Source organism: Canis lupus, chromosome 9 (genome assembly GCF_011100685.1).
Source record: "Canis lupus familiaris isolate Mischka breed German Shepherd chromosome 9, alternate assembly UU_Cfam_GSD_1.0, whole genome shotgun sequence".
NCBI lineage: Eukaryota > Metazoa > Chordata > Mammalia > Carnivora > Canidae > Canis > Canis lupus.
The window spans coordinates 31,614,167-31,625,465 of record NC_049230.1 but is presented as its reverse complement, the minus strand read 5'-3'; positions in this window follow the sequence as shown (position 1 = coordinate 31,625,465).

Sequence of the window (11,299 nt, the reverse complement as noted above, 5' to 3'; positions counted from 1 at the left end):
GAGAGAGAGAGAGAGATTGAGAGTATGAGCTGGGGGGAGGGGCAGAGGGAGACAGAGCAGCTGACTCCCTGCTGAGCAGGGAGCCCAGTTACAGAGGATGCAGATGTGGGGCTCTGTCCCAGGACCCCGAGATCATGATGTGAGTTGAAGGTAGACGCTTAACCCACTGAGCCACCCAGGCGCCCCTGAGGGAGACACTCTTACACTAAAGGAAATGATAATAATAGTTATTATTATAGCCAACCTGTGTTGCCTGCTTAGTTAGAGCCTGGGCACTGTGCCAAGTTTATCATCCTCATTTTACAGATGAAGAAAACCTGTTTGATGTCATAGAGCCAAGAGTCAGTGGAGTTGGGGCTTTGACTCCAGTTAGTCTGAAGCCAAAGCCAGTCATGCTCTCAAGATAGGCAGATGTCTCAAGATATGTTCTTTCACCACCTACAGCAGCATTTTCTAAAAATGTGGATTCCCAGGTCCTGACCAGTTCTCCCGAATCAGAATTGTAGTGCAGCTGAGATTCTGTGTGCCTAACAATTCCCCACATAATTATTTCATTTACTTGTTCGAACATTTTTTTGGCTTAATTGTGAAATAGATCACACACACAAAAGATCTTATGAAACATACATGCACATACATGCAGTTAAACATCTATGCAAGTTAAAAACAGTAATAAACACCTGTGTGCCCACCACACAGGTTAACATGTTGAACATTAGGAGCCTCTCCTCTGCCCATCTGATTGCTATCCTCATCGGGAGACTACTATCCTAATCTTTATGTTCTCCACTCCCTTGCCTTTGATAGTTTTGCCATCCCTGAAAGTATCCCTAAACAATATAGTTTTCTTTCGAAAAAACAAACACAAACCTGGCTCTGTCAGGAAATAGGAGTAAAAGCACTAATATATGAAAGATCCTGGAGTTGATGCGTTGAGTGGTCTGGGACAGAGTCTGAATCCAGATTCTCCGAGAAGATACCACCTGGGGAAGTCAGTGAGCATGGTCTTGGGAAGATTGCTAACCACAATGGGGACAACCGAGTAGGGCTGTAGTTTGCTCATCTGGCGAAAATCTGGCTGGGCGGGGGGGTGCCTGTGTGGCTCAGTCGATTGAGCGGCTGCCTTCAGCTCAGGTCATAATCCCAGGGGTCCTGGGATCGAGCCCCACATTGGGTTCTCTGCTCAGTGGAGAGCCTGCTTCTCCCTCTCCCTCTGCCCCTCCCCACTGCTCATTCTCTCTCTCTCTCAAATAAATACAAAATCTTGAAAAAAAAAATGCATGGGGCTGAGGGAGCAGGAACCTCATCAGCTCATAGTTGTCAAAGTACCAATAGTCTATCCACAGTGTGTCTGGACCTCATGGAGCACATTGCCCCTGTGCCAACCTGGCCTGCCTGCCCTTTGTGTCAGAGCACAGTGGTTATCTTGGAATTTCTCTTCACTGTTTTTCTGTGAATTTTCTGTTTCCTGGGTCCGGGGACTTCCCCTTTCTTGGTGAATTCCTGTGTGTGTGTGTGTGTATGTGTGGAACACACCCATCAGGAATTTTAGGAGCAAAGGTACATGGAAGGTATAGTTTTGAGTCCTTGGATGTCTCCCAATATCCTTGTTCCACCCTCCATACCTGATTATTTATCTGGGCATAGAATCCTAAGCTGGAAATAATTTCTCTTCACAACATTTGAAGACATCGCTCCATTTCTGCTTGCTTTTAATGTTACCACAGAGATGTCTGAGGTTATTCTTATTCCTGATCCCTTGAATGGGACTTGTTTGTGCTTTCTGGAAACCTGTAGAATCTTCTCTCTTTCTCTAGAGTTCTGAAATTTCAGACATGTGCCTGGTGTGAGGCTGTTTTCATCTATTTTGCCAGGTTTGCTGGGTGCTTTCAATCTAGCACCTCATATCCTTTGGTTCTAGAATCATATGGTTCATTTCCTCCTATTTTCTGTGATCTCCTTTTTAAAACTTCTGTTATTTAGATGTTGGACCTCCTAGACTGTCCTCTCTTTACTGTCTCCTTTTTTTTTAAAAAAAAATAGATTCTATTTTTTAGAGCAGGCTTAGGTTCACAGCAAAATGGACTAGAAAGTGCAGAGATTTCTGGTGTACCCCCAGACCCCACACAGGCAGAGCCTCTCTCACTGTATCAGCATCCTCCAGCAGGGTGGTGCATTTGCTATAGTTGATGAACCTCCGTTAACACACCATCACCACCCAAAACCCATAGCTTAGACTAGGGATCACTGGTGTACATTCTGTGGGTTTGGACAAACGTATAGTGACATGTACCCACCATTATAATATCCTACAGAGTAGTTTCACTACCCCCACAAATTCACTGTGTTGTGTCTATTCATTTTCCCTTCAATCCCCACTCCTGGCAACCACTGATTTTTTCCCCCCATCTCCATAATTTTGCCTTTTCCAGAATGTCATAGAGTTGGAGTCATAGCATATGTAGCCTTTTCAGATTTTTTTCCTTTGGTAATAAGCATTTACGGTTCCTCTGTTTTCATGGCGTAATAGCTCATTTCTTTTTTCTTTTTTAAAGATTTTGTTTATTTACTTAAAAAATATTTATTTATTTATTCATGAGAGACACAGAGGGAGAGAGGCAGAGACACAGGCAGAGGGAGAAGCAGGCTCCATGCAGGGAACCTGTTGTGGGACTCAACCCAGCGTCTCCAGGATCCTGCCCTGGCCTGAAGGCGGCGCTAAGCTGCTGAGTCACCTGGGCTGCCCTATTTACTTTTTTTACAGAGAGAATGAGAGAGGGAGCTTGAGTATGAGTGGGCGGAAGGGCAGAGAGAGAGAGAGAGAGAGAGAATCTCAAGCAGACTCCCTGCTGAACACAGAACCCGACATGGGGCTGGATCTCAGGACCTCGAGGTCATCATCTGAGCTGAGACCAAGAGTTGGATGCTTAACTGACTGAGCCACCCAGCCACTCCAACAGTTCATTTCTTTTTAGTGCTGAATACTATTCCATTGCTGGAATATTATTAATCACAGTTTATTTATCCATCTACATACCAAAGGACTTCTTGGTTGCTTCCAAGAATTGGCAATTATGAATAAAGCAACTATAGTCGTCTGTCTGTGGGTTTTTGTGTGGCCATAAAATTTCAACTCACCTGGATAAATGACATCTTTAAAATATTTTTTCTCTCTTGCTTTTTTTTTTGAACCTTCCCTCTACCTCTTTCTCTCTCTCATTCTCTCTCTCTCAATTTTGCTCTTTTTCTAAAATAATTCCATAGCTTTATCTTAATTGATTTTTTAATTTCTAAGAGCTTCTTTCATTGTTGATTTGATTTTGGATTCTTCTTCTTCTTCTTCTTCTTCTTCTTCTTCTTCTTCTTCTTCTTCTTCTTCTTCTTCTTCTTCTTCCTCTTCTTCTTCTACAGCATGCTGTTCACGTTTCATGGGAGCAAAAATGTTTTCTTGTCTCTCAGAGGATACTGTTGGATAGTTTTTTCCCCCTTCTCTCCTCGCTTGGTCTCTGATTGCCCCACATGGCTTTTCATTGGTTTTCTTTGTCTTCACCTTCCGCATGAGAGGCTGTTACAGATGTCTCATGAACCTCCAGGTGATTCTAATGCAGCTCTAGTTTAGAGAACCACTGCCAGAGTGTCTCAATCTCTCTGAAGCTGATCGTCCCAACTGAGATCCCACAGAGAAAAACAACACAGATTTCAGTACCTTTTTCCCAGAATCGAGCTTTTCTCTCCCAATTGAAGGTTTAGCACTTTTCCTGAATGAAGTGTAATGTGACAGCAGCCTTAGAAGTGGTTTCACAAATTATTCAATCCACAATCCACTCCTCCAGTGTGTTTATTTGTACCACCGTACGTTCCTACACTTTGCCTGTCATTCCTGTTTAGGTTGGAGGGAAGCCTAGCACTGGCCATTGGGGATCTGATGCTGACCTTGGCTGTCCCTACCTGCTGGGCAGTTGGAAGCCGGGGCCAACGTCCTGGGCCCAGAGCAGAAATTACAGCCCCCTTGTGGAAGCATGCAGCAGGCCGGCTGGGCTCCTGTCCAAAGCCAAACCATCTTACCATTGTATTTACTGCTCCAAACAGGAAGGTATGTGTTTGTGTAGAAGTACTGAGGGTATGAAAAGGGAAGCCAGGGGCATGGGGTGTAAACATGGAGCAGGGAATCAACTCCTCTTGGAAAGGGACCATGTTTTCTTTTCTAATAAAGATGGATTTTTATTTCAACAATATGCAGAATTATATTTTATTTATTTATTTATTTATTTATTATTTATTTACATACTTACTTACTTATTTAAGAGAAGAGTGAGAGAGAGAGAGCACATGAGCTGGAGGCAGAGGCAGAGAGAAAGGGAGAAGCAGGCTCTCTGCCTGCTGGTCCTCAATCCCAGGACTCTGAGGTCATGTCCTGACCTGAAGGCAGATGTTTAACTGATGGAGCCACCCAGGCGCCCCTAGAATTATATATCTAAATATATGTGTGATTAATCTCTGCATCATTTGATCATCAAAAACATTTTTGTCGACTTTCTATCACATGCCTGGGAATGGGATGGACATGCAAATATAAGCAAAAGTGATTTCACAAAGAGAAGGAGGAATAATAATACTACTGATAATAATAATAACAGTGGTTTCCGAGTATTAGAGCCTTCCTGTATTTGTCAAGTACTTTACATATACTTTCTCTTTTTTATTAATTTATTTTTAAATTAATTTTTCTATTATTTCTTTTCCTTTTTTAATTTTAAAAATTATTTATTTATTTATTTATTAATTTAAGAGAGCACGAGTAGGGGGTCAAGGGCAGAGGGAGAGGGAGAAGCAGACTCTCTACCAAGCAGGAAGCCCAATGCAGGGCTCAATCCCAGGACCATGAGATCATGACCTGAGCCAAAGGAAAACAATCAACAACTGACTGAGCCACCCTGGCACACTTTCCTTTCTTTTTTAAAATCTCAAAACACTGTGAGAGGTAAGTTATAATTACTATTTTTTTCTTATAAATGAGAAAACAGTAATTTGGGTAGTAAAGAAATCTGCCCAAGTACAGCTTCAGTATAACCTAGGTATGAAGTTTCAGAGCCAGGATTCAAGCTCAGGTTCACTGATGACTCTGCTCTACAATCTTTGCCATTATATCAAAAGGCCTACACACTAGATATTCATTCATTTTTGAGGGAAGCTTCTGTCAGGACCCTATAATAAACTTAGACTCAATAGCTTCTGTGTTGGGACCCATCTTGTAGGAACCCTTGTGTCAGTTAGCTGTTGTCATAAGGATGCTGTGTAATAAGCCACTCCTAGACTCAGTGACTTAAAATAACAATCATGTAATTTTAAGGATCTGCAGGTATTGGGTGGCTGTGCTTCATGCTGTGGGGGCCAGAGGCCAAGTGAGCTGAGTGGGGCTGGGTTGAGTGGGTCTACTGCTCAGTAGGCTGAGCTTCTTGCTCAGATCCTTTCCAACTGAGATAATTCTGAGCCTCTGCTTGAAGGGGAGAGGGGCAGCTATTTGGGGGAAGCTCTTTTTTGAGCAATGGCAGAAATGCAAGAGGGTGCACCTTGGTGCACAAACACACTGCAGGTACCCTTGTTTGCGTTGTGTCTGATACCACCCCATTGTCTGAAGCAAGTTCCTTGGTTGAGCCCACAGTCAAAGGGCAGGTTGCAAAGTCATATGGCAAAGAGCATACATATGTGGTGGCGGTGGTGACGAATCAATGCTGATGCTCTAATCCACCACACCTGCCCAAATCTAACATCTGCTTGTATGGTGTGCCTGTAGATTAACATGTATACTATTCATGTGCAGTTTATGCAGTTATTATTATAAATATTATAAAAGAATTATATGTATACTGTAAAAAATAAAGTTTATAGTCTAATGGGAAAGGTAGACAAAAAAAATGAAAACAACTACAAAAAGGAATATTAGAAGTTATTTAATTGACTCCGGGCCTAAAGAATGTGAACATATTACAATTCTCTTGGGACAGATTCAGATCTTTCTATAATTGTTTTTGTTTTTGTTTTTAAAGATGTTTCCTGGGACACCTGGGTGGCTCAGCGGTTGGACATCTGCCTTTGGCTCAGGGCGTGATCCTGGAGTCCTGGGATCGAGTCCCACATCGGGCTCCCTGCATGGAGCCTGCTTCTCCCTCTGCCTGTGCCTCTGCCTCTCTCTGTGTCTTTCATGAATAAATAAATAACATCTTTAAAAGAAAAATAAAGATGTTTCTCTTGTCTCTGAAGTTCTTAAAGCTGTCAGAATTAGAAATCACTGTCTTGGGGCACTTGGATGGTTCAGTCAGTTGGGCATCTGACCCTTGGTTTAAGCTTGGGTCCTGGGGTTGAGCCCCTTGTCGGGCTCCGTGCTCCATGGGAGTCTGCTTGCATATTCTCTCTCTCTTCCCCTTCCCCTGCTCGCACACTTTCTCTCTCAAATAAATAAATACATCTTAAAAAAAAAAAGAAATTACTATCTTATCCTTTATTTTTTCTCAAGATTTTACTCATTTATTTGAGAGACAGAGAGAGAGAATAGGGGAAAGGGGCAGATGGAGAGGGAGAAGCAGACTCCTCAGAGAGCAGGGAGCCTGACGGGAGGCTTGATCCCAGGACCCTGGGATTATGACCTGAGCTGAAGACAGATGCTTAACCCAGTAAGCAATCCAGGGGACCTCACTGTCTTATCCTTTTAAGAGAGTATCTGGTGTGATGATGGCAGGAGCTTGATGGTGTCAGGTTTATCACTGATCCTTAAGCAGTGCAATTTGAGAATTCTTTTTATTTTTTAATTTTTAAAAAAGATTTTATTTTTAATCTCTACTCCCAATGTGGGGCTCAAACTCACAACCCCAAGATCAAGAGTTGCATGCTGTACTGACTGTCCCAGCCAGGTACCCCAAGAATTCCTTTTACAAAAAGACAGGAAACCCACACAAATGGAAATATCAGTTGTGTAAGGACGACGTGATTTTGGTTGGTAGCATTCTTTCTGTTGGTAATTGGTAATGAAGCTTTCCTAGGCCTCTGCATCTAATGAAGATCTTCAGATTTGATTAAAATCCTAGGAAAACAGTCTGAGGCACAGCAGGGCCATCTCTCTTCATTTACAGTGAATTCCTGGCAGCTTCTAGAAGAATTAACCTCCATGGCCTTGTGTTTCTTTCCCGTGACCTTGGTTATCCCCTGGTGCTGCTCTCTAGGCTGCCACCTTGTGGAGGTTTTGGGAGTTGCAGCTTCAACAGCCCTGCAGATTCACCCCCTTTGATCCCGCGGCTGCTTTCCTTGAGAATCGGGGTAGAGGGTAGAAAAGAATTCCCACCAGAGTGACACTCATTACAGAGTGATCGTGCTCTTTCAGTTTTCCTATAGTTATCCCTTTAGGACAATATCGGCAGAGGGACATTTGAGTGGCCCAGCCATCACACCTGAAGAGCCCTCTGCCCCTTTCCCTGAAACCTTGAGCCCGCCTCCCAGGGTGGGTTATAGGCCCCTGACTTGTCTCTAAAAGCACCTCTCTTGTCCACTGGAGGTTCCTTTTTTTCTTTTTCTAAAGTACAAAAGTAATACTTCTTTAGAGCTGATAGTCCAGTGGAAGAGCCAGATTTTTAAAAGTAAACAAAACCAGTATTTACACATTATGGTGAGTACTATGAAAATGGAGTGGAATGGTGGGGCCAGGGAAGGGGCAGGGAACCTTCATGAGGTTGGTACAGGCAGGCTTGCCTGAGCAAGAGAATTTCATATCAAAACCTGAAGGATAAGAAGGATCCAGTCATTAAAAGGGGAGGAAGAGCATGTGCAAAGGTGCTGAGAAAGGGTTTGTTAAGTGTGGCTAGATTGCAGGGAGCTAGAGGGGAGTGGTCACAGTGGGGCTGGAAAGGGCAGCAGGCGGAGATACCACGGGGTTCTGTGATGCATGGTAAGGATTCTGATTTTATTCTGAGTCCAGTGAGAAGAGAAGAAAGTTTTTTTAAAAAATATTTTATTTATTTATTTGAGACAGAGGGCTTGCACGAGGCGGTGGAGGGGGCGGGGGCAGGGGCAGAGGGAGAGGGAGAAGCAGACTTCTTGCTCAGCAGGGAGCTGGAAGGAGCTAGATCCCAGGACCCTGGGATCACAACCTGAGCCGAAGATAGATGCTTCACCGACTGAGCCACCCAGGTGCCCCAAGAAAGGATTCCTAATCAGGGAAGTGATGAGGTCCATTTTCTATTTTAAGAAAGTCACCCAGGGACACCTGGGTGGTTCAGTGGTTGAGTATCTGCCTTTGGCTCACTTCATGATCCTGGGGTCCTGGGATGAGTCCTGCATCAGTTTCCCTTTAGGGAGCCTTCTTCTCCCTCTGCCTATGTCTCTGCCTCTCTCTGTGTGTCTCTCATGATTAAATAAATAAAATCTTAAAAAAAAAAAAGTCATCCTTGTTGCTGCATGGAGAATGAATGGATTGAAATGAGTAGGAAGGAAAGTTGGGAGACTAGTTGGGAGCCTGGTGACGGAAGCTGAGTGAGGAGAAACAACAGTAGCCTAGATGCCGGTGGTAGAGATAGAAGGATCTAGATCCATGCTGTCCCATGTGGTAGCTACCAGCCACATGTGGCCACTGAGCACCTGAAATGCATGAATATAAAAATACATACCGGATTTTGAAGGCTTGATACAAAAAAAAACCTCACAAAATATTTCATTAGTAATTTGCTTAGCTTTATTACATATTGACATAAATAATATTTGGGATATTTCATGGTATATAAAATAGAATATAAAAAAATTTCACCTGTTTTTTACTAAAAAAATGTGACTACTAGAAAAATTTAAATTATGTATGTGGCTTGTATACTACATTATGTTTTTGTTTTTTTTTTTAAGATTTTTTTATTTATATATTCCTGAAAGACACACAGAGAGAGGCAGAGACACAGAGGGAGAAGCAGGCTCCCTGTGGGGAGCCTGATGTGGGACTCGATCCCAGGACCCCAGGATCATGACCTGAATCAAAGACAGATACCTTTCCAACCACTGAGCCACCCAGGTGCCCCCACATTATGCTTTTTTTGTGAACACTACTGATACGGACAAAAGTTACTGAATTTAAAAAATACTTTTCTTAGTTTCTAATATGTCCAATTTACATTGAACACAGTAGAAATTTCTACAAAGGTATATATTTTCTTTTTTTGTTCCACTGAAGATATTTATTTGATAAAATAATACAGTCAGTGTTCGATTTGACCATGAAGAGCAAAAGCAATGAAAAATTTAACAATGCACATAAAAAAATCCCAAGATGTCTAATGTGACAAATATCTATTCCTAAAATAATACTCCTAAAATTCCTCAGTTATTGAAAATGATATAAAAACAGAAGGATGTGGCAGAGAGAAAAAAACCAAAGATCTAAATCTGAGCAACTTTGCGGACAATGCATGATTCCCCCCCAACCCCCCACCCCGCCCCAGTTTACAATCTGTTCAAATTGTCTTTATACCATCAGAGCCCGCAGAACATTTAGGTTCAATATCAGTTACACAACATTAGCACTAACTCGGACAACTACAGAGAGGTCATTGTTTTCCTTTGAGCTGGCCAAGTGACCACAGAAATAGCAGCTTACTCCTCTGAATTGAGGATTTCATCCTCACCAGTGCTACATACCTTCTGGACATATTTTTTTAAAGAATATATTTAATAATTCCTTTTTTAAAGATTTTATTTATTTATTATGAGAGACAGAGAGAGAGAGAGAGAGGCAGAGACACAGGCAGAAGGAGAAGCAGGCTCCTCACAGGGAGCCCGATGTAGGACTCGATCCTGGATCCTGGGATCACGACCCGAGCCGAAGGCAGATGCTCAACCACTGAGCCACCCGGGTGCTCCTATTTAATAATTTCTTTATGTAATATTTACAGATGATTTGAATTTAAAAAGGATGTCAGCTTACTGAGATTTTATTGTCTTTAGAAAAATAACCCTAAGTCTGGAGTGGGCTGCTTACCCCACTTACTGACAGCATATTGCAGGAGGCCCTTTTGAGCATTGCAGGAAGAACAGTGGTCTTTAAAGACTGGAGAGTTTGGCTCTACCCCAGCATCAATAATGTGCAAACTTGATGGTGCTTCCATCTCTCTGAACCTCACTTTCTTATTTGTTAAATGGAGATGGTGCTAGCTGCTACTTACCCCTCATCTTTTTTTTTTTATAAATTTATTTTTTATTGGTGTTCAATTTGCCAACATATAGAATAACACCCAGTGCTCATCCCATCAAGTGCCCCCCTCAGTGCCCGTCACCCAGTCACCCCCACCCCCCGTCCACCTCCCTTTCCACCACCCCTTGTTCATTTCCCAGAGTTAGGAGTCTCTCATGTTCTGTCTCTTTCTCTGATACTTCCCACTCATTTTCTCTCCTTTCCCCTTTATTCCCTTTCACTATTTTTTTATATTCCCCGAATGAATGAGACCATATAATTTTTGTCCTTCTCCAATTGACTTACTTCACTCAGCATAATACCCTCCAGTTCCATCCACGTCGAAGCAAATGGTGGGTACTTGTCGTTTCTAATGGCTGAGTAATATCCCATTGTATCCATAGACCACATCTTCTTTATCCACTCATCTTTCGATGGACTCCGAGGCTCCTTCCACAGTCTGGCTATTGTGGACATCGCTGCTATAAACATCGGGGTGCAGGTGTCCCGGCGTTTCATTGCATCTGTATCTTTCTTACCCCTCATCTTTAATAACACCCACAAGATAGGGACTATTATCTCCTTTTACGGGGGAGGAAACTGAATTTCAGAAAGGGTAAGTGATTTACCGAAGGTTACGTTGCTAGAAAGAGGTGAAGCCAGGACATGAACCCTGATCTTTCTGGCTCCACAGTCATTTGGGAAAAAACTTTCCCCTTTACTCTGCACTTTGCCAGTTTCCCTTCCTACCTCCGAAACTCTCAGGAAGGGCAAATCAAATGGTGGACGGGCTTTGGAGAAATGCCATACAATGTGCAAATGTAAGAGATGATTAGTGAAAGAGATGAAGACAGGTGGAGCATACTCTGCAGCTACGAACACAACTACTGCATGGCCGTGTCTGTTTAAATGAAGCGAGTATCGGTGCAGCCTTCTCAAATTCATGCTATGCAAGTCACATCTCAGAGGGGGTAATTTCCTTGCTCAGGATGAAAACTGACAGGGTTTCAGAGGAAAATAGTTTAGTGGTCATATTAAAAACTCGGTCATATTCACTTAGCATCATACCGTAAGTGCAGCTAGTTGCAGCGTAAACAA